Source organism: Papio anubis, chromosome 11 (assembly GCF_008728515.1).
Source record: "Papio anubis isolate 15944 chromosome 11, Panubis1.0, whole genome shotgun sequence".
Lineage (NCBI taxonomy): Eukaryota > Metazoa > Chordata > Mammalia > Primates > Cercopithecidae > Papio > Papio anubis.
This window is the reverse complement of record NC_044986.1, coordinates 98072444-98097424: the sequence shown is the minus strand read 5'-3', so window position 1 is coordinate 98097424 and position 24981 is coordinate 98072444. Positions and strand designations below refer to the sequence as shown.

The window sequence follows — 24981 nt, the reverse complement described above, 5'->3', positions numbered from 1 at the left end:
CAGAAAAATCATACATTCTATTAATCTTTTAAAATTCAAATGGCAATCATGGCCCACAGTTCCATTGTAAGTCTCAAAGCCTGTTTAATCTATCATTGTACACAATCCATTTATATGAGAATCTGTGTGTCTTTCTCCTCCATTAGACTATAAATTCCTTAAGAGTCAAGACAAATAATAAATCATCTTCCCCCATGCCCAGCACACAAATGCTCACTCAACGTATGCCAAGTGAATAAACGAAGAGACAAATTCCTATTTGATCTAAAGCTCTGCAGGTAACCACAGTTGGCTACAGTCATGATTACAAGTGCTCTGAGTTATGTCAGCCTGATCCACAGAAAGGAGAAAGATGGTTCTCAGAAACAGTATAAGTTTCAACATGTTCCACAATCCCTGAGAAGGTTCTAGGCTACCTACATCAAACCTATCCCTTTCCAAGATCACCCACAGAAGATTAAAACCAAAGACAGCAGTTGAGATGTCACAGTATTAAAAAGCCACAAGCACAATTCAGCATTTCATGTCATGACACGAATTGGAAATAATATCACACATCTGGTGCCTGGGAGGGAAGGTCTGAGCTTGGTGAAACCAATCAAGTATGTCTTCCTTATATTCTTTAATTATGATAAGGAAACTGAAAACCAACATATTAAGGAAGATATTAAATACAGAATTTATGTAAAACTCCCAAAGAAAACCTTCTCAGATATCTTCATAGAAAACAAAGCTTGTTTCCATGAATATAACTCTTTTTTATAACAGGTTCTGTGTCTGTAATAGCTACATGCAATTCCCTATCAATACAATGTGATATCTCCACATTTCTGATGAACCCCCATCAACATTAAATTTTGTTTGTTAATGGGGGCTCTGTTTTGGCTTCTCAATGAGAAAGGGGCAGACATTCTGTGGGAAGTAAACATAATCATGTCTAGGTAAGGTATTACAGTCCTGTGCTGACACCTTACAGTACACAAATAACAAAAACATACACATCTGCAGAACTTGACAATATTGAGTATTTATGCAGCTATTATTTCACTTAACCCACACCCTCTAAGGTAGGTTACACCTCCATTCCATCCTTCCCATCCCAGCTTCTATAATAAGAAGGGGACAGATACAAGTCTAGAACCCAATGTTCCTTCCACTTCATCACACTCCTGTCACCTCTTCAAGTAGGGTCAAGGTGAGACCACCAAGAAGACAAGAAAGGTTAAAAAAAAAAAAAAAAAAAAGGATTGCTACTATTAATACCAAAAGTCTACAGTCTGCCTATATATACAACTATCTGGTAAATTTCCTATTATACCTAGGACTGATAAAATATAAATAACGTATTAAATACTATATATATATTTTTTTGTTTTGTTTTTTGAGGCAGAGTCTCACTCTGTCACCCAGGCTAGAGTGCAGTTGCACGATCTCAGCTCACTGAAACCTCAGCCTCCCAGGTTCAAGCAGTTCTCCTGCCTCAGCCTCCCAAGTAGCTGGGATTACAGGCGTGCCCCACCATGCCCAACTAACTTTTGTATTTTTAGTAGAAACAGAGTTTTACCATGTTCACCAGGCTGGTATTCAACTCCTGACCTCAAATGATCTGCCCACCTCAGCCTCCCAAAGTGCTGGGATTACAGGCTTGAGCCACCATGCCTGGCCTATATATTTAAATAAAATATATTAAATTTTACTCCTATTAGTTTTACTGAATGGCAATTACATGGATCCAAAGAACATTTACTGAGCAACCACCAGGCACCACGCTAGAATCAGAGATATCACAGTGTATCTCCTGTCTTTACTCCTGTGGAATGGGAGAGAGAGCTCTCCACACAGTGGAAAAACAGAAATCCCTATTTCTGTGAAAACACCAAGTTATGACTGCACTAGACAGCAGATAAAGGGAAAAAAGAAAGAGCCTTTGTATAACATGTCACAGAACTTTTACTCAGAGAATGAGAAGGCTCAGGACTCAAACTTACAGGTGAAACTGCACCTCTAATGTAGACATCCTCCACTAGGCTTTTTTTTTTTTTTTAACTCTAAAATATATTAACAAAGTTAAACAGAAACAGCTATTTATCAGTCACTTGAATTAGTAGTTCTCATACTTTTGATCATTCATACGCTACCCTCACAATTTTTACACTACATACAAAACTACTTTTTTACTTAACATTTTCTTAGGTAGAGTTTTTCTTATTTAAATACCTATTTTAGACTCTTTTTAAACACATACGATGAGGCCAGCCACAGTGGCTGACGCCTGTAATCTCAGCGCTTTGGGAAGTCTAGGCCAGTGGACTGCTTGAGCTCATGAGCTTGAGACCAGCCTGGGCAACATGGTGAAACCCCATCTCTAATAAAAATACAAAAAATTAGCCAGGCGTCATGGTGCACGCCTGTAGTCCCAGCTACTAGGGAGACTGAGGAGGGAGAATCACTTGAGCCCAGGAGGTGGAGGTTGCAGTGAGCCAAGATTGCACCACTGTCAGCCTGGGTGACAGAGAGAGACTCCGCCAAAAAGAAAAAGAAAAAGACAAGGGAAGGGGAGGGGAGGCGAGGCAGGAAGGCAGGCACATATAGTGAAACCATGAGTTTGATGAGCTAGTTATGTTTTCTACTATGCATGAAAATAAAAGCATATGGGCAGGTGCAGTGGCTCACACCTGGAATCCCAGCACTTTGGGAGGCTGAGGTGGGAGAATCACTTGAGCCCAGGAGTTCTAGACCAGCCTGGGCAACATGGCAAAATCCCATCTCTACAAAAAATACAAAAAATTAGCCAGGCACAGTGGTGTGCACCTATAGTGCCAACTACTCAGGAGGCTGAGGTGGGAGGATCACCAGAGTCCAGGATGTCAGGGCTGCAGTGAGCCACGATTGTGCCACTGCACTTCAGCCTGGGTGACAGAGCAAGACTCTGTCACTCTGTCCCCCAAAAGAAGAAAACCATAGTACTTAAAACGAAAACTGTTCATTAGAATACTTCAAAAATAACCCTGCATGTCCATACTTAGGAAACACTGATATTTAACAAAACAAAAACAAACAAAAACACAGCAAACACTATATTAGCAGCTATTTATAAATGCTGTTACAATAATTTTATGGCATCATTATCATCGACATATTTGAATCCATCCCTCTTTCTACTTGTTAATTAATACATGCTTAATTATGTAAAAAGTATTCATCATTTCCAGTGGCAATTCATCCATTCCAGTCTCCCTGGCTCTCTATAAATGATCTACGTATTATATTATGTATTAGTCTATATCTATGCATTAGCTAATGAGCTGAAGCAATTATACAAATCTTCCTTATACCTACAGACTACAAATGGTTCTTTCCTTCAATCACTTGTCAAGATAAAGAAATCTAAAACATATAAAAAATACCAGAGACTATACTTAACTATGTTCTAACCAAACAGTATGTTTCTGTCCGGGCGTGGTGGCTCATGCCTGTAATCCCAGCACTTTAGGAGGCCAAGGTGGGCGGATCACCTGATGTCAGGAGTGAGACCAGCCTGACCAACAGGGCAAAACCCTGCCTCTACTAAAAATACAAAAATTAGCCAGACATGGTGGCACATGCCTGTAGTGCCAGCTACTCAAGAGGCTGAGGCAGGAGAATCGCTGGAACCCAGGAGGCGGAGGTTGCAGTGAGCCAAGATCGTGCTGCTGCACTCCAGCTTGGGTAACAGAGTGAGACTCCATCTCAAAAAAAAAAAAAAAAAAAAGATTGTTTTTAAAATAGCATGTTTCTTCTGGTACAATTTAAAGTGAAAGTGAAAAGGCTCTGTTTTCTACATGATGCATTTCAACTCAGTGTGAGTTGATTTATTTTATGCCCAATTGTTGTTAGAGAAAGAATTTAAATGGTTTTTCCAAGTATATAAGGTGCGTACAAAATTACACTATAAAAATTATTTTTAATAGCCCAGCTCTTTACCAAAGCAATTAGTTTTCTTAAGTCACTCCAGCAAATCACAAAGCTAGATGGGTTCCCAATTCAATTATCTTTAATCTTTCAACGAAGAATAATTGCTCTTTATCTACCTTGTCTCTGTAGTTCTCGGTCCAGAATTAACCATTTTGGCAGTGACATACGCTTGTTAGCAAAAGTAGATCCTACACACAGGTGAGAAAACACAGAATTAACTGTGAACACTTTCCTTCCTAGCAAGGTGAGCAGAACTCTGAACCATGACTTAACGAAAGACTGCCCAAGTCATTCACTGGGGTGGAACCCTATGGTGTTTATCACAAACATACTTCCCACCAACACGGTGGCTTTGCACTCCACTGGCCAGTGCTTTTTATATTGAAATGAGTCAAAGACCAGATCCAGCACAGTCACCGTAGTTCCACCAAGATTTAAGCGAGGCAAACCACTGTCCCTGCCATTCTATCCTAAAAGTGGTCATAAGAGGAACAGCAGAGAAAGCCACGGTACTTATCCAAGGTTGCAATACCTCCACTCTTTCGCTGACCTCCAAATACATACCTAGGCAGCACAGCCTTCTCCATCAGGTGACCCCAGAGTACACAGAGTATGGATATCAGACACACCCCAATGACAATGATGTAGAACATCCTCCAACGTGGTACAAGAAACTGTCTGATCATACAGTATATTCATAAATACATTTCTCTATCCTGAGAGAGAGACTGGTTTGTCTCACTTTCTATCTCTCCATTTATAATTTTTGGTCAGGTGCCAATGGCTCATGTCTATAATCCCAACACTTTGGGAGGCTGAGGCAGGAGGATTGCTTGAGTCCAGGAGTTTGAGACCAGCTTGGGCAACATAACAAGATCCCATTTCCGTATTTTTTTAAAAAAAGAAAAAACAGGCTGGGCATGGTAGCTCACGCCTATAATCCCAGCACTTTGGGAGGCCGACGTGGGTGGATGGCTTGAGGTCAAGAGTTCAAGACCAGCCTGGCCAACATGGTGAAACCTCATCTCTACTAAAAATACAAAAAATTAGCTGGGCGTGGTGGTGCACACCTATAGTCCCAGCTACTCAGGAGACTGAGGCAGGAGAATCGCTTGAACTTGGGAGGTGGAGGACGCAGTGGGCCGAGATTGTACCACTGCACTCCAGCCTGGGTGACAGAGCAAGACTCCATCTCAAAAAAAAGAAAAAGGAAAAAAATAAATAAATAAATTATATATATATAACAAATTTATATATAAATTTTATATAATATAAATATATATTTGATATAGATTTAATATATAAATAAATTTATGTATTTATATATAATACAAATATATAAGTAAATTTTATATATATATATATTTTTTTTTTTCCTTCACCATGTTGGCCAGGATGGTCTCGATCTCCTGACCTTGTGATCCGCCAGCCTTGGCCTCCCAAAGTGCTGGGATTACAGGCATGAGCCACCGCGCCCAGCCAATGATATAATTTTTGACTGAACTAGTAAATTACGATGAAACTTACAGTATATCTCAAAGAGGTACAGTGCATTAAGCCAGTAACTGCAAGTCCTTTAAAAAGCTGTCATACATATTTTAAGTTATCACACAGGTGTCATATATAATACTCTAGTATAAAGGGCCTTTGGCCCTTTGGGAGCCACAGACATTTTTTAATCTGATGAAAACTATGGATCCTTTCTTTCCTAAGAAGCATTCGCTAGTTACAGAAAAAGCAGCAACCTATTCTAAACAGGTTGTACATTCATTAGACTCTAAAGTCCAATCGTGTACCCAGCTCAGGAACTCTTGCTTTAGTGGCTTGAGGAGACTAATACAAGGCTAAATCTCACATTTAGCCAGACGCAGTGGCTCACACCTGTAATCCCAGCACTTTGGGAGGCCGAGGTGGGCAGATCATTTGAGGTCAGGAGTTCGACATGAGCCTGACCAACATGGTGAAACCCCATCTCTACCAAAAATAAAAAAATTAGCCAGGAGAGGTGGCACGGGCCTATAATCCTAGCTACTCAGGAGGCTGAAGCACAAGAATCGCTTGAACCCAGGAGGCGGAGGCTACAGTGAGCCAAGATCGCAGCACTGCACTCCAGCCTGGGCAAAAGAGCGAGACTCCGTTTCAAAAAAATAAAATAAAATAAAATAAAAATAAATCTCACATTTAAAAAGAAACACAATGAGTCTACTTGCACTCAGGTGTCTAAGCACCTGACCACATATAAATCAGAGGCAATTATAAAATATTTTAAAGAAAATCCAAATTTCTCTGCTGGTAGTGTATTCAAATTGCTTTCATCTAAATATGCTGAATGAAAGGGCCACTACCATCTGGTAGCAGCCAATCTTGAATTTAAGAAATGAGGAATGTGACCTGATGGGCCTGGGGAGGGTGAAGTCACAAGGTTTGAAGCTGTGTTTGCATAGTTCTGTAAATAAATATTCAGAACATGGAAATTGTTCATGTCAAATAAAGGGGGTGGGGTATTATGGAAGGGATAAAGCCCCAAAAGGGTCCCCCAACCTTGATGCGCCACTACCAGTTGGATCTTAAAAGTACTACACAGCTACATTTTTCCCATTAATGTGGATTGTGATGAAAAATTAAATTGGCTCATGAGCCGTATACAGAAGACTTCTAAAATCAACACTGAAGTGTTTCCCTCTCTCAGGATTTGGCTGTGAAGCGTGACCAACCAGCCAGCAGGAAGGGGAGGGATCTTGGAGCTGGCCCACAATCTGCAGACAGGAAAGGATGGCAGGGGAGGGGCGGAGAGGAGCAGGCTGTCTCAGCTCAGAAGCAGACGGAGGAGCTGCAGCTGAAGGCGGCAGGCGAAACATCCAACACATGTGGGAACCTTCGTGGTGATGCAGGCGACAGCAGGTACTAGAATTTCCAAGACACAGGAATAGTATCCAAATCGCACAGATGGAAGAAAGCAATGGGAAGTCTGGCAGCTTGGGAGTCAGGTAGGGAGAGTGAAAGAAAGTTTGAGAGATAGGCACAGTTTCAGGAATCAAATAAAAAGCCCCATTCTAGACCAGGTACAGTGGCTCATGCCTGTAATCCCAGCACTTCGGGAGGCCAAGGCAGGATGATCACATGAGGCCAAGAGTTGGAGACCAGCCTGGACAACATAGGGAGACCCTGTCTCTACAAACGAAAAAAAAAATTGAAAATTAACCAGGCATGATGGCACTCACCTGCAGTCCCAGCTACTTGGGAGGCTGAGGTGGGAGGATGGCCAGGAGTTCAAGGTTACAGTGAACTATGATTACACCACTGCACTATAGACTGGGCAATATAGTAAGACCCTTCTCTTTTTTTTAAGTCTCATTGTAGCTAAAAATTGGGGCAAAGAGCAGCAACAGGGACAAAGAGGAGCACCAGAGCCAGGAATGACTGGCAACAAAAATAAGGAAAAATGCAAGAAATCTAGTGCCCAGCCCTGAGACCACAGATCTTCAGGATGGGGCACTGGTGGACCAGAAACGCCACCACGTAAGGAGGCTGCTTTAAATTCAACCGTCCTAGTGTCTGCCTTGGTCACAAAATTAGAGTGGAGATAAGCAATGCAGACACCAGCCCTGGCCTCAGGGAGCTTTTTTGATTTTTTAATAAAATATAATCTCAAACGATCAAAGAAAAAGACAGAAAGTCTGACTGAAGAGCCGAAGCGTTAATTTCCACCATCTCTGAACAGCTTGAGCAAACATATGGAAGTGGGAAGCACAGAGCATGTGAAGGAAACTGTTTATTACAGTTGGGATAAAATAAAAGGTAAGTGTTGGAATGAAAGAATGATTTCCAGTGCTGGCCTAAGGATTTCATGGTGGCGGTGGGTAGAAAGGACATGTTAAGAATTGTGTCTTGGAAGATTAATTCACCAGAAGCCAAGGAAGAAAGACTTTCAGGAAGAAGGCATAATCCTCATCTCCAAATACTACTGATACTGAAAAATATAAAATTACTAATTAGAAGGCATCCTCTCTACCAGTTTCATTAGTGGAGATTATAGGGTGGACAGACAGGACAAGGGCAGAATCAATTCGAGAGATAGAACAGTACTCGGGATGCGCCTCCCATTGAGGAAGTTTTGTATAAAAAGAGACAAGAGATAGGTCCCTGAGTTCCTATCAGAGGTACTGCTTTTATTGTTGTTGCTGCTGCTATTTTTAAAAACAGGTAGACCTGAGTCAACAGGTTAAAGATGCAAAAATGAGAAGGCGCAATCGATAAAGAATGTTTAAAAGAACAGAATCATGAGCTCAGCTCATATCAAAATGCCTTTACGCTGGGCATGGTGACTCACACTTGTAATCCCAACACTTTGGGAGGCCAAGGCAGGTGCTTGAGCTCAGGAGTTCGAGACCAGCCTGGGGAACTTGGCGAAACCCCATCTCTACAAAAAATACAAAAATTAGCCAGGCATGGTGGTACATGCCTGTAGTCCCAGCTGCTTGGGAGGCTGAGGTGGGAGGATTGCTTGAATCCAGGGGGTCAAGAATGCAGTGAGCCAAGATTGTGCCACTGCACTCCAGCTTGGGCAACAGCATAAGATCCTGTCTCCCCACCCCACCCCCAAAAAATGCCTTTACATCTTAAAAAAAAAATTCCACTTAGAATCTCTTTCTCCAACAAACAGTTTCTCCGTGTAAAATGTCTATAAATTATTCAACGTTGATAATGTGTCTGTTCCATTGTTCAATAACCAAGAAATACATATCATAGCTTTTTTAACTTTATCAAGTTAATAAATTTTGGTACAAACTGTGCTTTCTTTTAATGAAATGCAAAAAGCAGAGTAAGTGCAGAGGAAAGGGAAAGAATGGGTTTTAGAATTATCTAGACTTGGGTTTAAATTATATTTTTAAGAGCAATAAAACTACATTATTGCTTGAATACTTAGGTAAGCATAAGTACTTACATGCTAAGGGATTTACAAGACTCTCTCATCTGACCTTCACAAAGGCCTTCTGTTTTATTTTGTTTTGTTTTGTTTTGTTCTGTTTTGTTTTGTTTTGGAGACAGGGTCTCACTCTGTCACCCAGGCTGGAGTACAGTGACACCATCTCGGCTCACTGCAACCTCTGCCTCCCGAGTTCAAGCAATGCTCCTGCCTCAGCCTCCCTAGTAGCTGGGATTACAGGAGCTCACCAGCGCGCCCAGCTAATTTTTGTATTTTTAGTAGAGACAGGTTTTCACCATGTTGGTCAGACTGGTCTCGAACTCCTGACCTCAAGTGATCCACCCCCGTCAGCCTCCCAAAGTGCTGGAATTACAGGCGTGAGCAACCACGCATGACCTGCAAGGGCCTTTTCAATTTAGAGGTTCAACAATTTACCCAAGTTAATAAAGAAGTAGAGCAGGGACTTGAACTTAAGCCTGACTCTAAAGAGAAATGCTTTCACAGTCCTCAAATTGTAACGTCAAGCTCTGCCACCTCCCGTAACTTCTGCGTTTCAGGTCCTCATAACATATGGTTTTGGCATGAAGAATTAGAAAGAAAAAGTTAACATGTGAGGCAGAAGGATCGCTTGAGCTCAGGAGTTGGAGGCTGCAGTGAGCTATGATCGTGCCACTGTACTCAAGCCTGGGTGACAGAATTAGACCCAGACTAAAAACAGAAAAAAGAAAAAAAAAAGTGAATACATGGATAACACAATAGAGAGAAGGTCCTCAATAGATGCTGGTTTCTTTATCTCCTTCCTGTTTCATTTTTGTAATCGCTTTCTTAAAACCTTGATCTTTCTACATTATGGTGCTGTCTCTTCTATGTCCTTCCGACACCATATGTGTATCCCAATCAGCACTCTGTCCCCATGTTATAATTGTTAGCTTGTCTGTTTCTCAATAGTCAGTAAACTCTTCAAGAACCAAAGCCTTTGCGCATCATTAACTTCATGTCTCTAGTTTCCAGTGAATCTGGCATGCAGTAAGTGCTTAATAACTGTTTCTCATTTCAACTAATTCTGGTTAATATTTAATCCAAGTGTGCTACCTGCTTAGGTTGCCTCTGCCTAAAACCTTAGTCACTAGGCCCATCAACATTGTCCCAGATGTCAAAGAGCTAAGGTATGCCGTGTGCCATCTGTTCTGCTATATGCATTAGCTCAGGGGCCTAAAAACTACAGTAAGTTGGCCCACTGTCTGTTCCTATAAATAAAGTTTTATTGAAACACAGCCACATTCATTCACTTATAAATTGTCTGCGGCTGCTTTTACGTTACAATGGCAAAGTGGAATATTTGAAGCAGAGACCACTGGACCTGCAAAGCTTCGTACATTGCTATCTGGCCTTTACAAAAAACATTTTCTAACTTCTGCATTAGTTGAATCCATTCAGTAAGTTAACAAATATTTGAATATTTACTCTGAGGCAATTGTGGCCTTTAGATGCTGGGTATAGTGTGGTGAACAAAACAGGCACATCCATGACCTTCACAGAGCTTATAAGCTAGCAAGCAAAAAAGACAACACACTCAGGTAGTCAAATAAGTAAAGAAGCAATAAATACCACAGGCTGAGCATCTCAAATACAAAAATCTGAAATCCAAAATACTCCAGAATCCAAAATTATCAACATGATGCTCAAAGGAAATGGTCACTAGAGCATGGTAGATTTTGGATTTTCAGATTAGGGATGCTTGAGCAACTGGTATAATGCAAATATTTTAAAAACACACACACACATAAAATCCAGAGCACTTCTGGTCCCAAGCATGTCAGATAAATAAGGAATACTCAACCTGTACAAAATGTGATAAACATGGTAAAAGAAAAGTAGATAATACTATTTTGAAAGAATAATGAGCCAGGCACAGTGGCTCCCACCTGTAATTCCAGCACTTTGGGAGGCTGAGGCAGGTGGATCACTTGAGGTCAGGAGTTTGAGACCAGCCTGGGCAATATGGCAAAACTCCATCTCTACCAAAAATACAAAAATTAGCTGGGCATAGTGGTGCATGCCTGTAATCCCAGCTATTCAGGCAGCTAAGGTGGAAGGATAGCTGGGACCTGGGAAGTCAAGGCTGCAGTGATCAGTGAAATACCACTGTACTCTGGCCTGGGTGACAGAGCAAAACCCTGTCTTTAAAAAAAAAAAAAAAAAATTAAAATTAAATTAAATAAATGAAGAATAATGAATGTGAGTAGAGAGGAGGCATACTCTATATTGGGTAGAAGGTGATGTTTCTCTAAGCAGGTGCAGTTAAACTCAGCCCTGAATCACTGTGGGGCAGGGAACCGCCAAGAGAGAGGCAAGGGCATCCGGCAGAAGGTACAACAACAACTCAGGCTGGGAAGAAGGAAAGAGCCCAATATGTTCTAAAGAAGGTGCGGCTGGGACAAAACGAGCCAGAGAAATTCTGATAAAACAAAGAAAGAACTGTAGGCAAGGGTTACATCATAGAGTACCTTGTAAGCCACTTTAAATCTGAATTTTAATTTTTACATTTTTAAAAACCATTTTTATTATCAAGACAATTGGGGGCCAGGCGCGGTGGCTGAGGCCTGTAATCCTAGCACTTTGGGAGGCCGAGGCTAGCGGATCACTTGAGGTAAGGAGTTCGAGACCAGCCTGGTCAACATGGTGAAACCCCATCTCTACTAAAAATACAAAAATTACCCAGGCGTGGTGGTGCATGCCTGTAATCACAGCTACTCAGGAGGCTGAGGCAGAAGAATCGTTTGAATACGAGAGGCAGTGATTGCAGTGAGCCAAGAATGTACCACTGCACTCCAGCCACGATGACAGAGTGAGACTCTATTTAAAAAAAAAAAAAAAAAGACAATTGTAGAAAATGGGGGGCTAATATGATAGACTCATGAAACTACTCTTCCTTCAGGAATGTTCATGACAAGCAAATCCACCTGTAATTACATACACCTTTTACTCAAAAGTAAGGACTTTCTTTTCCCATAACTATTTCTACTTCCTTAAACATTTTGATTACTTACGACTGAAGCCATGGATTCAGTGTGATATAAATAGTTTACGTTTCTAAAACCCTGCTCATCTGATTGATGCAGAACCTTTGGGAGAAGCAGGTGAGGAACGTGCCCTGCTATCCTAACCGCATTGCTCCAGCAAAGAATAGAAAAGGGAAACAAATTAGCTCATTCAATGCCATACCCTCAATGCCTAGACACTGATGACAACAGCGAATGCTCAACAAATTGTGGCCGATTTTAACTGAATTCTCTTCTAATCTAGTCCAACCTTGTGTAAGCATTAATTGGATAGTGATTATGTCCCCAAACTCTTCAGCTATTGCCATAAAAAAGCCAATCCAGGCCGGGCGCGGTGGCTCACGCCTGTATTCCCAGCACTTCAGGAGGCCGAGGCGGGTGGATCACGAGGTCAGGAGATCGAGACCATCCTGGCTGACATGGTGAAACCCCATCTCTACTAAAAATATTTTAAAAAATTAGCCAGGCCTGGTGGCGGGCGCCTGTAGTCCCAGCTACTCGGGAGGCTGAGGCAGGAGAATGGCATAAACCCGGGAGGCGGAGCTTGCAGTGAGCCGAGATGGCGCCAGCTGCACTCTAGTCCGGGCAACAGAGCGAGACTCTGTCTCAAAAAAAAAAAAAAAAAGCCAATTCATCGTCATTCTAAAGTAAATTTCCACCAACATTAAATCTTCAATTAGCCAAAGAACTTCATCTTCACAGTTTGAATATTTGTTTTTATCTTTTTTTTTTTTTAAGAGACGAGATCTTGCTCTATCACCCAGGCTGGAGGGCAGTGGCATGATCAAAGCTCACTGCAGCCTCCAACTTCTGGCCTCAAGTGATCCTCCCAGGTCAGTCTCCCAAGTAGCTGGAACTAGAGGCACGCGCCACCACACCCAGCTAATTTTTTAAAAAAATTTTTTAGAGATGGGGTTTCACAATGTTGTCTAGGCTGGTTTCTAATTCCTGGCCTCAAGCGATCCTCTTGCCTCAGCCTCCCAAATACAATGTTTGACTATTTTAAACATAAAATTAATAAGTAGTACTTCAAAGTATATAAGATTAGATCATTTTCCTTCAAACTTTGATGAACAGATAGTGCTTAAGATCAGGGTATTCTGCAAAGACAGGATATTAGGACAGAAAAAGACCTGAGTTGGAGTTAGGGAATGTAGAGTCTAGACCTGGTTTTATTGGTTCTCTTAGTAATAGCAACATGGCCGCAGCCAGTCCATGAATCCCCTAGGCCTCTGGGTGTCCCGTCTATGAAGCTTCATCAATGAACCAGATGATTCCCAAGACCCCATTACAGCTTCACATGCAATAACTTGTAGGCTGGTTAAATGCCACGAGACTGAGAAGGCAAGTTAAAAGAGTGGCGAGCTTCAAGGATGAAAAGGTGTTTGACAGAGTCCTTGAGGAATAGGAAGATTTCCACAGGCATGAAGCTAAGGTCAAGGTAAATCTCAGCAGAGAGAATTGTTGACTATGCTTTCATTCAACAAAACATCGCAGTGGTTCTCCTCTAATGCCTAGTACATTGACATGGTTATAATCACAATACACAGCAGCCCAGCAGTTCAGAAGCTTTAAAGCATGTTTAAAACTATTGTTTTCATTGGAGGGGAGGTAGGAGGAAGTCAGAGCAGGGGCACCCACCTGTAGTCCCAGTTTCTTGGCAGGCAGAGGCAGGACGATCACTTGAGTGCAGGAGTTCGAGACCAGCCTGGGCAACATAACGAGACTATCTCTTTAAAAAAAAAAAAAAAGTGGCAGGGGAGGAGGGAAGCTGGGGAGGGCATGCAATCTACATCTAGTGCTGGGTGGAGAGAGGCATGTGTGCATACTTCAGTTCTACCTACACAGCCTGTTCAACGTCAATGCCCTCTGTCCTCATTTTCTTAAACATGCAGTAGGAAATGGAAGTAAAATATTTATTGTTAAAAATGCATGAAAATATGAAAATGTCTTTGGGGAACTTATTAAATCAGAGTTCATCAGAAACCTCTGGCTGTAATCTTGGGCTGCCGTCTTTGAGGAGTCTTGAAGCCTGAGAGCTCTTTCTGAAGACCACGGTTCTTTGAAATAGCGCATGTTGCCTTTCCTCCAGGGACATAAATGATGTTGGGGTCTCTCAGTGGGACTGCCCCAGCCATTTGTTTTTCAGACTTTTTAGTACAACAGTAAGCTAGATAAGTAGTTGGTGGTGTCCACTGACCCAGACCCATAAAAATGACGGGCAGAACTGTTTCACCTTATCATGACCTGCAACTGCTGTGTTTTAATTTTTTAAAGAATTCTATCAATCGAAATGGTCTGTGTGCATAATTTGAAACAACACAAGAGGTCCCAAATATGGCTTCTAGGCAAAAGGAAGTTAGGCAAAATTTGCAATGTATCTTTCCATCTTTGCAGATGTGCTGCCTACCTTTATGGAAGGAGCAGAGAAACCAGAGGAATATTTCATTTAAAGTCAGACAACCATCACACACTCTGAAAAACATTTGTCTTACTTGAGAAGAAAAAATATTAAGTGATGGGGCCACAGGATTTATAACACCATCACAGGATTTCTGGAGTATTAACCATCGCAACACCCACTAATATCACACCAGCTAAAGATTCAGCGAAAGCTTGTTGGTATGCCAATCACATACGATATAAGGACACTGTTCTCTTGCTAATCTGGCTTGATGCAGGAGCATAATTTGAAATCACTTGTCTAATGTATGATCTGCAGATCCTTCAAGCACTCCTCCCTAAATATTGCTTCTTTCAAGCAAGACTTTCATAAATTGTGAAAGGTAGGGAGCCCCTGTTTGTACTTCCTGGGAAATGTCTGGAGAGTACCTATTTGAAATTCATAGATATATAGACAGATCCAGCTGCCTTAACATGCAGTCTAAGGGCAGTTAAGACTCTTCTGTGAGGCCAGGAGCGGTGGCTCACGCCTGTAATCCCAGCACTTTGGAAGGCTGAGGCGGCGGGTGGATCACGAGGTCAGGAGATCAAGACTATGCTGGCTAACAGGGTGAAAGACTGTCTCTACTAAAAATACAAAAAATTAGCCAAGCGTGGTGGCACACGCCTGTAGTCCCAGCTACTCAGGAGAGTGAGGCAGGAGAATCACTTGAACCTGGAGGCAGAGGTTGCAGTGAGCCGAGATCATGCCACTGCACTCCAGCCTGTGCGACAGAGGGAGACTCCGTCTCACAAAAAAAAACAAGCAGAAAACAAACAAACAAACAAAAAAGATTCTGGGGCACTTACAAGGACGCATATTTGAATAAATAGCCAGTTTACTGCAGCTTCTGAACAGCTGAAGAAGACAAGGTCAATATTCTCCTCTGAAAATGAGGCCGACTAATGAATGATCAAGACCCAACATTCTAGTCCATATAGTTTGGCCATGAACATTTGAGCCTGAAAAACATCTGAGGTAAAACTATTCACACACCTTCAGCCAAACGAAAACACACTTCTAGATTCGTGACTTAGATCAATGTTTCCTCCTGTTACATAAAACCAGGGAAAATTATTTGTAAGATATACACCAAAATGTGCTATTTACACAGGTGTGTCCAATTTGTGAAAATTCGTCAAGCTCTACACTTAAATGTGCACTTTTTGGCATGCATTTTACTTTTAATAGTTTTACTTACATCTGTACATATATTGTATGTGCATATATAGAGACATAAGTATATAAAATAATAAATAGAAGTTATTCATTAAGGTATTGATAGACCCTCAGATAATGAAAAGAAGTGCTTTTCATTGGGGCTTTTCATTTAGAGGCTAGAAACATCTTCTAGAAAGTAATTTCATTCCAGTAGCAATTGCTAATGAAAAATCAACAGATATAGTTAATGACTCAGTCAACTAGATTTCACCTTTTCATTAACTGAGTTTTCATAAAGATTTGCTTGGACTTTAATTTTATATACACTCTTGCTTTTAAAAAAAAATGTATATAAACTCTTAGTTTAAAAAAAAAAGAAATGGAACAGGAGGGGAAAAGTGTATGTGGATACTGATGCCTGGAGATGTTGGAGTCATTTTTTAAATTTAATAAACTTACTTATTAAGTCTTACTCACCTGTTACTACTTCCTGTGAAGAATAATGATTTTATTATAGACCAAGAAAACAACCCAATTTGTTTTTTTGGTTTTTTTGGTGTTTTTTTTTTTTTTTTAGATGGGGTCTCACTCTGTCACCCAGGCTGGAGTGTAGTGGCGCGATCTCGGCTCACTGCAACTTCCGCTCCCAGGTTCAAGCAATTCTCCTGCCTCAGCCTCCCCAGTAGCTGGGATTACAGGCACGCACCACCACGCTGGGCTAATTTTTTGTGTCTTTAGTAGAGACGGGGTTTCACCATGTTGGCCAGGCTGGTCTCGAACTCCTAACCTCAAGTGATCCACCCACCTCGGCTTCCCAAAGTTCTGGGATTACAGGCGTGAGCGACCACGCCCGGTCCCAAAATGTTATTTTAAACCATAAACAGTATTAGCCAATATTAACAGTTCAAAAGCAATCTGGAATCGTCTAAAAGAGACTGCAAGTCAATGTGCCCTAAATTAACCAGGAAGTCTTTTCCATGTCTTGTGGTACAATTACGAAAGATTTCTATCTAGAAAAAGAACACAACCGAAAAATGATTAAAGGCATTCAGATCAAGGTATTTTGTCAAGATTTCCTAGGTGTCCTCTTTATTGGTGCCGTTACAAGATAAGGAGAGACAGACATAAGCAATTGCTCGCGTAGCCTCTCCTACAGAAGAGTTACCTCCATGAACTGAGAACACTCTACCCACTCTCACATTCCAGTTCACTCACCCACATCTACCTTCCTGCTTAAGAGAAGCATTGAGAGACTATAAAAGCAAGGAATTTAAGTCTTCTGCTACTTTAAGGCAAATTGCATCAAGAGGGCTATCACAAAATGCAAACACGATGAAAGAATTTCCTCTTCTTTGCAAAATGCAGTTATTCTGCATTAACAATGTCAAGTTCTGCATTCACTAGACCTCCCAGATTTTTATTCTTATCCTCGTACAAATAATCAAAGCTGCATATATCTCAGAATGTTGATTAGAAAATACTACAACCTGGGCATGGTGGTGCACACCTGTAGTCCCAGCTACTCAGGAGGCTGAGTTGAAAGGATCGCTTGAGCCCAGGAGTTTGAGTCCAGCCTGGGTAACATAGATACCATCTCTAAAACAAAACAAATAAACAAACAAAGGTTGGGCATGGTGGTTCATGCCTATAATCCCAGCACTTTGGGAGGCCAAGGCAGGCAGATGGCTTGAGTCCAGGGGTTAGAGACCATCATGAAACCCATCTCTGTAAAATAAATTTCTTTTCTTTTTTTTTTTTTTTTTTTTTTTTTTTTTTTTTTTTTTTTTCCCAGGCTGGAGTACAGTGGCGCAATCTCAGTTCACTGCAAGCTCTGCCTCCCAGGTTCATGCCATTCTCCTGCCTCAGCCTCCCAAGTAGCTGGAACTATAGCGCCAGCCATCACGCCCGGCTAATTTCCTATATTTTTAGTATAGATGGGGTTTCACCATAGCCAGGATTGTCTCGATCTTCTGACCTCGTGATCTGCCCGCCTCGGCCTCCCAAAGTGCTGGGATTACAGGCGTGAGCCACCGCGCCCAGCCAAAATTTGTTTTAAATACATTTATAGTTACCAAGACTCCCTAAACTCTGCCCATACTCTTCAACAATCAAAAGAATTTCACACAACATTAACATCACAGAAACAAAATAAATAATATAGTTTCACAAAATTTACCAATTTTCTGATGGCCCTCTAATACATTAGAAGATTCTTTGATTCCCAGAACCAACAAAACAAATGAAAAAGATTTATAGGGCAATCATATCCATCCACCTACTGTTAATACAGTGCCTACACTACACAGACTACTGTAAATAGCACAGTTCAAATCCTGGACTACACAGAAGGCTGCCTGGATGACTTCCTCTCTACTTCCTGCTACAGAAAGGTGAAAAAACCTAAACATCTCTGAAAATAAACTATCTTCATCACTATCCCTTCCTAGTTTTTTTAATATACCATCAATTTCACAAATAATGAGCAAAAATAAGCTACTCTCATTATATGACTTTCTAGTCATATTTAATTCGCTTTAGTTCAATTTTATCCTTAGATTCCAAGGTCTCCAGATCAAAACTAGACAGTATTCATCTTTGTATCTGCCCAGAGCTTAACACAGTACATTCACATACTGTAATCAGAATTCAATACATCTTGATGAAATCAGCTTAAATGTCCATAGTCCAGATGTAGTAAAAGGCATTGTTGAACTTGAAAACGTTGCCACTAAAGAACAAGAAATTTGGCTGCAGTTATCACCTTTAAGCTGACATCTCTGGTTCTCTGTCCCTAAGCTAGACCCACCGTATAACCAAGTGTCACCTTCACTTAATGTGTAGGCATCTCAAACACAACATATTTGAAAATGAACATGTCTTTCCACTACCTCCCCAAGACCTGCCCTTCTGCCAGCATATCCTCTTCTCCATGAATGGCATGACCGTCTACCTAGATGCCCAAGGCAGAAATCTTAGACATGCTGTTGAGTCCTATCTCTCCCTTACCTCTTACATCCAATAATCACTGTGTCCTGTCACCTTCCTAATATTTCTTTTTTTTTTTTTTTTTTTTTTTTTTTTTTTGAGATGGAGTCTTGCTGTCACCCAGGCTGGAGTGCAATGGCACGATCTCCGTTCACTGCAACCTGCAACCTCCGCTTCCTGGGCTCAAGCAATTCTCCTGCCTCAGCCTTCTGAGTAGCTGGGATTACAGGCGTGCACCACCACGCCTGGCTACTTTTTATATTTTTAGTAAAGATGAGGCTTCACAGTGTTGGCCAGGCTGGTCTCAAACTCCTGACCTCAAGTGATCCACCTGCCTCGGCCTCCCAAAATGCTGGGATTACAGACTTGAGCCACCACGCCCAATCCCTTCCTAATATTTCTTGAATCAGTCTTCTTCCCTACATCTGCATTACCACCAACATGCCAGTCCAAGCCACTATTCTCAGACACCTGAACAACCCCCCAACCAGTCTCACTACAGATCCATTATTGTATGTCTCCAACTCACCGGTTACACAGCAATTTTAAAGAGCAATCTTTAAAGTAAAAAATTGTAGATATGTGTGTACTCGTGCAGAAACCTTATCTATCTCATAATTATGATACCTCTTGGAGAACCTAGCACACAGTAGGTCTGCAATAAAGATGAATACTCACTCATCCATCCACTTGATCAAAAAGGTTGTCACAGGCTTTTTTTTTTTTTTTTTTTTTTTTGAGACGGAGTCTTGCTCTGTTGCCCAGGCTGGAGTGCAGTGGCATGATCTCAGCTCACTGCAAGCTCCACCTCCCGGGTTCAAGCAATTCTCCTGCCTCAGCCTCCTGAGTAGCTGGGATTACAGGCGCCCACCACCCCACCCAGCTAATTTTTGTAATTTTAGGAGAGATGGGGTTTCACCATATTGGCCAGGCTGGTCTTGAACTCCTGACCTCAGGTGATCCGCCCACCTCAGCCTCCCAGAGTGCTGGGATTACAGGCGTGAGCCACCACACCTGGCCTTGTCACATGCTTTTTACAACAAGCATAAAACATTACCAAGTAGCAAGATGTTATGAAGACATTAACAAATATTTAGCATTGGTTAGGCTACCAAAGTAATCTAAAGTAGTCCAGCCCAGATGGGATTTACAGCTGAGATGAGAAATAGCTTCTATATACAAGGTAGCAAACGAACAAGATGACATTACATAAAGACAAACAGAACACTATATCACTGTAAGAGTCTTTGAGTAGGATTGCTAAAGGATGAATAGAATGTAAACAAAACAGAAGATGCTACAGATGAAGAACTATGGAGGCATCCACTCACGGGTGTGTTTGTTTCCAGGAGCACAAGTCACGCACGCATAGGTTTGATATGAAGGGAGAGGAATCAAAGGACAAAGTCACTGATCTGATCACAGAACAGGTTTATGTTTGGAAAAGTTTAAAGCTGAATACTTTGAGAGTAGCACAATTTGAAGAACAACGGGATCTGGGTAAAGAGATTAAGACTTGATAGGATTAGGAATAATAGCCCTATCGTTTGACTGTGCCAGCTATAGGACTTGACACATATTCTCTGATTTAAAAACCTACTACAAGGCCAGGTGTGGCGGCTCTTGCCTATAATCCCAGCACTTTGGGAGGCCAAAGCAGGAAGATCACTTGAGCCCAGGAGTTTGAAACCAGTGTGGACAACATAGTGAGATGTTGCCTTTACAAAAAAAAAAAAAATTTCATTAGCCTGGTTTGGTGACACCCGTCTGGGCTCCCAGCTACTCAGGAGGCTGAGGATAGCTTGAGCCTGGGAGGTCAAGGCTGCAGTAAGCCGTGACAGTGTCACTGTACTTCTACCTGGGAGACACAGCAAGATCCTGTCTCCAAATAAATAAATAAATAAATCCTACTACAACCCTATCATCTAAATACTATTACTACTGTCTCAGTTTACTTATGAGGGAACTGTGTCCAATCTTTTGGCTTTCCTGGGCCACACTGAAAGAAGAATTGTCTTCAGCCACACATAAAGTACACTAACACTAATGATAGCTGATGAGCAAAAAATAATAATAATAATAAATTAAAATAAATAAATAAATGTTTAAAAAAATAAAAATCACAAAACAATCTCCTAATATTTTAAGAAAGTTTAGGAATTTGTGTTGGGCCGCATTCAAAGCCGTCCTGGGCTGTATATGGCCCACGGGCCGCAGGCTGGATAGGCTTGACTTACAACATATTTAAGGTCATACAGTTGGCAGAACTGGCGTTTGAATATAGCAACCTCAGAGCCTTTACAGGTCCACAAAGCAGTCCTCTGCAAAAATGATGTTATGCAAGGAATGCTTTAAAACCTAATAACAGGGTGTGGGGTAAACTGAAGGCTGCATATATACTCAGCAAAGCAGCAGCTGTAGTAATCTAGGTCAGAAGTGAGCATAATTAGACTAGAATGATAGTGATGAGATTAGAATACAAGAGATTAGTGCGCAAGAGAATGTTCAAGGGGAAAAGAGCAGGCCTGAAAGTGAAAAATTAAAGAGGTGTTGGGATTCCAAGGTAAGTCCACAGTTCCGAATCTTAGATACAAAAAGAATAATGGTACCCTAAATAGAAAAGGAGTCCATGAAAAAGTGGACCTATTTTTCCATTTTTGGTCTTTTGAGTGAGATGAAGAGCTATCCATGTGAAATTGTCCAACAGGCTGCCGGGACAATGAGACCAAAGCTTGGTTAGAAGAACAGGGCCAGATTAATATTATAAACACCAATTTTATATCCGTGAATATTTCTTAAACCAAAGAGAATATTGTCTTAACACAGAAAACTAACACTGTTACCAAAAAAAGAAAAATAAAACTTTTAATAGCATAACACTTTCCCACACAATAACAAGTTCCCAAAGTGGCCCTAGCAACAGCACATCTATGTATGTTAGTACAAGTCAAAAACTCCCTGCCACCTACTCAAGTCCTTTGCAAACGATTCCACACCCACTGCATTATCTTCGCAGCCTCTTTTTGGAACACAAAATATTGAGACAGCCTGCTAAAATGCATATGGAAGTTTCCACCAAACATGAGACTTTCTACTTACTGGGGATATCCATTTTTAAATTTCTAATCAATTTAAGGCATAAAAACAAAGATTTTTAGGAAATGTTAGAGGTACTGATGGATTTACATGAGCAACCAGGTACTTAAAGAAGACACCTGCAGACACAACAAAAAACTAAAATGTCATCGGGTCTCTCTATCATCATGGGTAGATATTGTCAAAATAGATAGATTTTTAAAAGCAAGTAACAGAATGAAACACACAGTATATCATTTATGTTAATGAACATGTAACATCATATAGGTCCTTAAGGAAATATCCATATATAGTAAATTTAGAAAATGATAAAAGGATATATATAAATTCATATTGACTGCTTCTGGGAAGAGAGGGAAATAAAACTGGAGAGGGGAACAAAGTATATTTCAAACGTTATCCATAACATTTCATTTATTCCATTTTTTTAAAATCTGAAAAAAAAAAAATGTTAACATCTGTTAATGGAGGTAAAGGTCATTTATTGTGTTCTCTTTGCCATTCATTATTTCTGAAATGTTACCCAAATCAAAAAAAGAAGGAAAGAAAAGGATCCATACCTCTTGCCTAATGGAAATGTCACATGAAACATATCTGACATATTCTGCCTGAATAACTCCAGGGTGAACAGGGTGAAGCAAGCAGTCAATTTCTATTTTGGACTCAACGTATTTCTTGAAATAGAAATGGCATAATTAGCAGATCTAAATGCTGGTTTGATTTCCCAGAGTGAATCTACAGGGTGGGCCTGAGCTACGGGCAAGTTCTCCAGTGACAGCAACTAGGCAAGGGCACTAAGCCTCAGTATCTCCTAAGGAAGCTAAGAGGAAGATTTAGAAGGAAGAAGCTACTAAAAGTTCTCCCAAATAAATCCAATGTCATCCTTCCCAACCCTAATTCTCCCTGTTCCCTTTCCAAGTCCTTCCTCAAGTCACCAATAGAGACGTTCTGCAGGTTAGTGGATCTTTTTCCTTCTAAGAGGTGAATCTCTGATTGGTCTTTTGGGTTTGTCATTGGCTCACTATGGAAATGCACAGTTCTCTTTAAGAACTCCGGCCAGGCCCAGTGGCTCACGCCTGTAATCCCATCACTTTGGGAGGCCAAAGCAGGTGGATCACCTGAGGTCAGGATGGCAAAACCCCATCTGTCCGGAGCTGCGCGCCCCGGCCATAGCAAATAATAACTGACGATTAAAAAACGCCTGAGCTCTATTCATTTCCACCCCATGCCTCCTCCCTAGATTTACCTTTTCCCTGTATTAATACCTCACACAAGATGGCGCTCTTCCTGCTGCTTCTTCACCCATTTTTCCCGCGCCCGCGAAAATTGTTACTTTGTAGCGCAGGCGCCATCCCGCGCCCGGGAAAATTTCCAACTGACAGCGCAGGCGCAACATGACGTCCGACCGGAGAAACCAATACCTACCTGGCCACGCCCTCCGCGATGAGATCATCTCCGCCTCTGGCCCAACCCCTTCCCCTCCAAGTGTATATAAGGCACTGCATTACCGCCATTAAACGAGACTTGATCAGAGCACTGTCTTGTCTCCGTTTCTCGTGTCTCTTGTTCCCCAAATTCCCACTCCCTCCTCCAGGGCCTGCTTCGACGATCCCGCGGGCCGGGATACCCATCTCTACTAAAATACAAAAATTAGCTGGGCATGCCGGGCACTGTAGTTCACACCTGAATCCCAGCACTTCGCGAGGCTGAGACGGGCAGATCACGAGGTCAGGAGATCGAGACCATCCTGGCTAACACGGTGAAACCCCGTCTCTAGTAAAAAAAAAAAAAATACAAAAAAAAAAAAAACAAATTAGCCAGGCGTGGTGGCGGGCGCCTGTAGTTCCAGCTACTGGGGAGGCTGAGGCAGGAGAATGGCATGAACCCGGAAAGCAGAGCTTGCAGTGAGCCGAGATCGCGCCACTGCACTCCAGCCTGGGTGACAGAGCGAGACTTCGTCACAAATAAAAAAAAAAAAAAATTAGCTGGGCATGGGGGCACATGCCTATAATCCCAGCAACTCAGGAGGCTGAGGCAGTAGAATCACTTGAACTAGGGAGGCGGAGGTTGCAGTGAGCCAAGATTGTGCCACTGCACTCCAGCCTGGGTGACAGAGCGAGACTCTGTCTCAAAAAAAAAAAAAAGAACTCCATGCATTCTGTCAATATCACTTATTCCGTGCAGGCATCGGGGATGTAAGTTTAAGGACAAAACCCCTACCCTCAAAGACATGTCTATTAATTTTTCTTCCACTCAATTTCTTAGTCTTAAAATGTTCCCACCATCAAACCCAAGAAAAATCAAGTCTAAACTGTGGCTAAATGATCCCTTAGAATTATCGTGACTATCATGAGCCAAGGTAAGAACTTGATGTGTGAGACGAGGCTATTTGAACAGGACAACCACTTAGGAAGGTCTGTTCCTCCCTAATGCGCCCAAGCCACCACTGGTAAACCAGGACAATGAGCCATTACAGAGAACAAGGAGGAATGCATGCTCATTCATATTTGACTGCACTTCTTACCAGCCAGCAACTGCCAAGACTGCTATACCTAAGAGGACAAAAATAAAGGGAACATTACTGTGTACCTGCTCTAGATTTGTTTTAGGAACAATACAACATAAAGTATACAGTCGTTCCTCTGTATATGGGGAAGAATAGTTCTAGGACCTCCCCCGATACCAAAATCTACTGATGCTCAAGTCCCTGATATAAAATAACCCAGTGCTTGCAAATAACCTGTGCATATCCTCCTGCACACTTTAAATCATCTCTAGGTTACTTACAATACCTAACATAATGTAAATGCTATGTAAATCGTTGTTATATTGTTTAGGGAATCATGACAGGATAAAAGTCTGGACATGCTCTATACAGAAACAACCATTCATTTTCTTCATATTTTTGATCTGCAGTTGGTTGAATTCTGATGCAGAACCCACACACACAGGGGGCAGATGATATAGTGATATCATATGCAGTCCAAATTTCAGGAACAGAATTCCTTTTCACAGGGCTTAGGCATAAAAAAAAACTTGGTGTGATTTCTAGTACTCGACTCCAGATTAATAAATAGCAACAGAATAATAAAGTTTCCCAGAATCCAGACTCCTAAAGGCAGGCTAGGGCGCAGCCTAGAGGAGGTGCAACAGCCAAGACCCTGATCATCTCAGACCCTGGGAAAGCACAGACCCGACAAAGGTCACATACGACATCCACATAACAGGGTCAAAACCGTCCCACGAGAGACAAATGGGCATGTGCCTGGCAAAGCAATACAGGGTGCCAATTTAGACAAAAAGAGAAAGAAAACTGCATGCCTTGAACACATTCCTGTGTCTGACTAGAGTGG

General features: G+C 41.6%; 1 protein-coding gene across 9 annotated transcripts in view; it reads right to left on the bottom strand.

The window, feature by feature from the left end:
* Nucleotides 1–24981, bottom strand: part of MPP7 (membrane palmitoylated protein 7) — a 252173-nt gene that overhangs the window by 206011 nt on the left and 21181 nt on the right. Inside the window, exon 2 of one of the 9 annotated variants that reach the window (XM_031652425.1) lies at nucleotides 4071–4142. The exons of the other annotated variants lie outside the window; for them this stretch is intronic. The gene's annotated coding sequence lies outside the window, so the exon portion shown is untranslated. The remainder of the gene's footprint in view (nucleotides 1–4070; nucleotides 4143–24981) is intronic. 9 annotated transcript variants of the gene reach the window in all.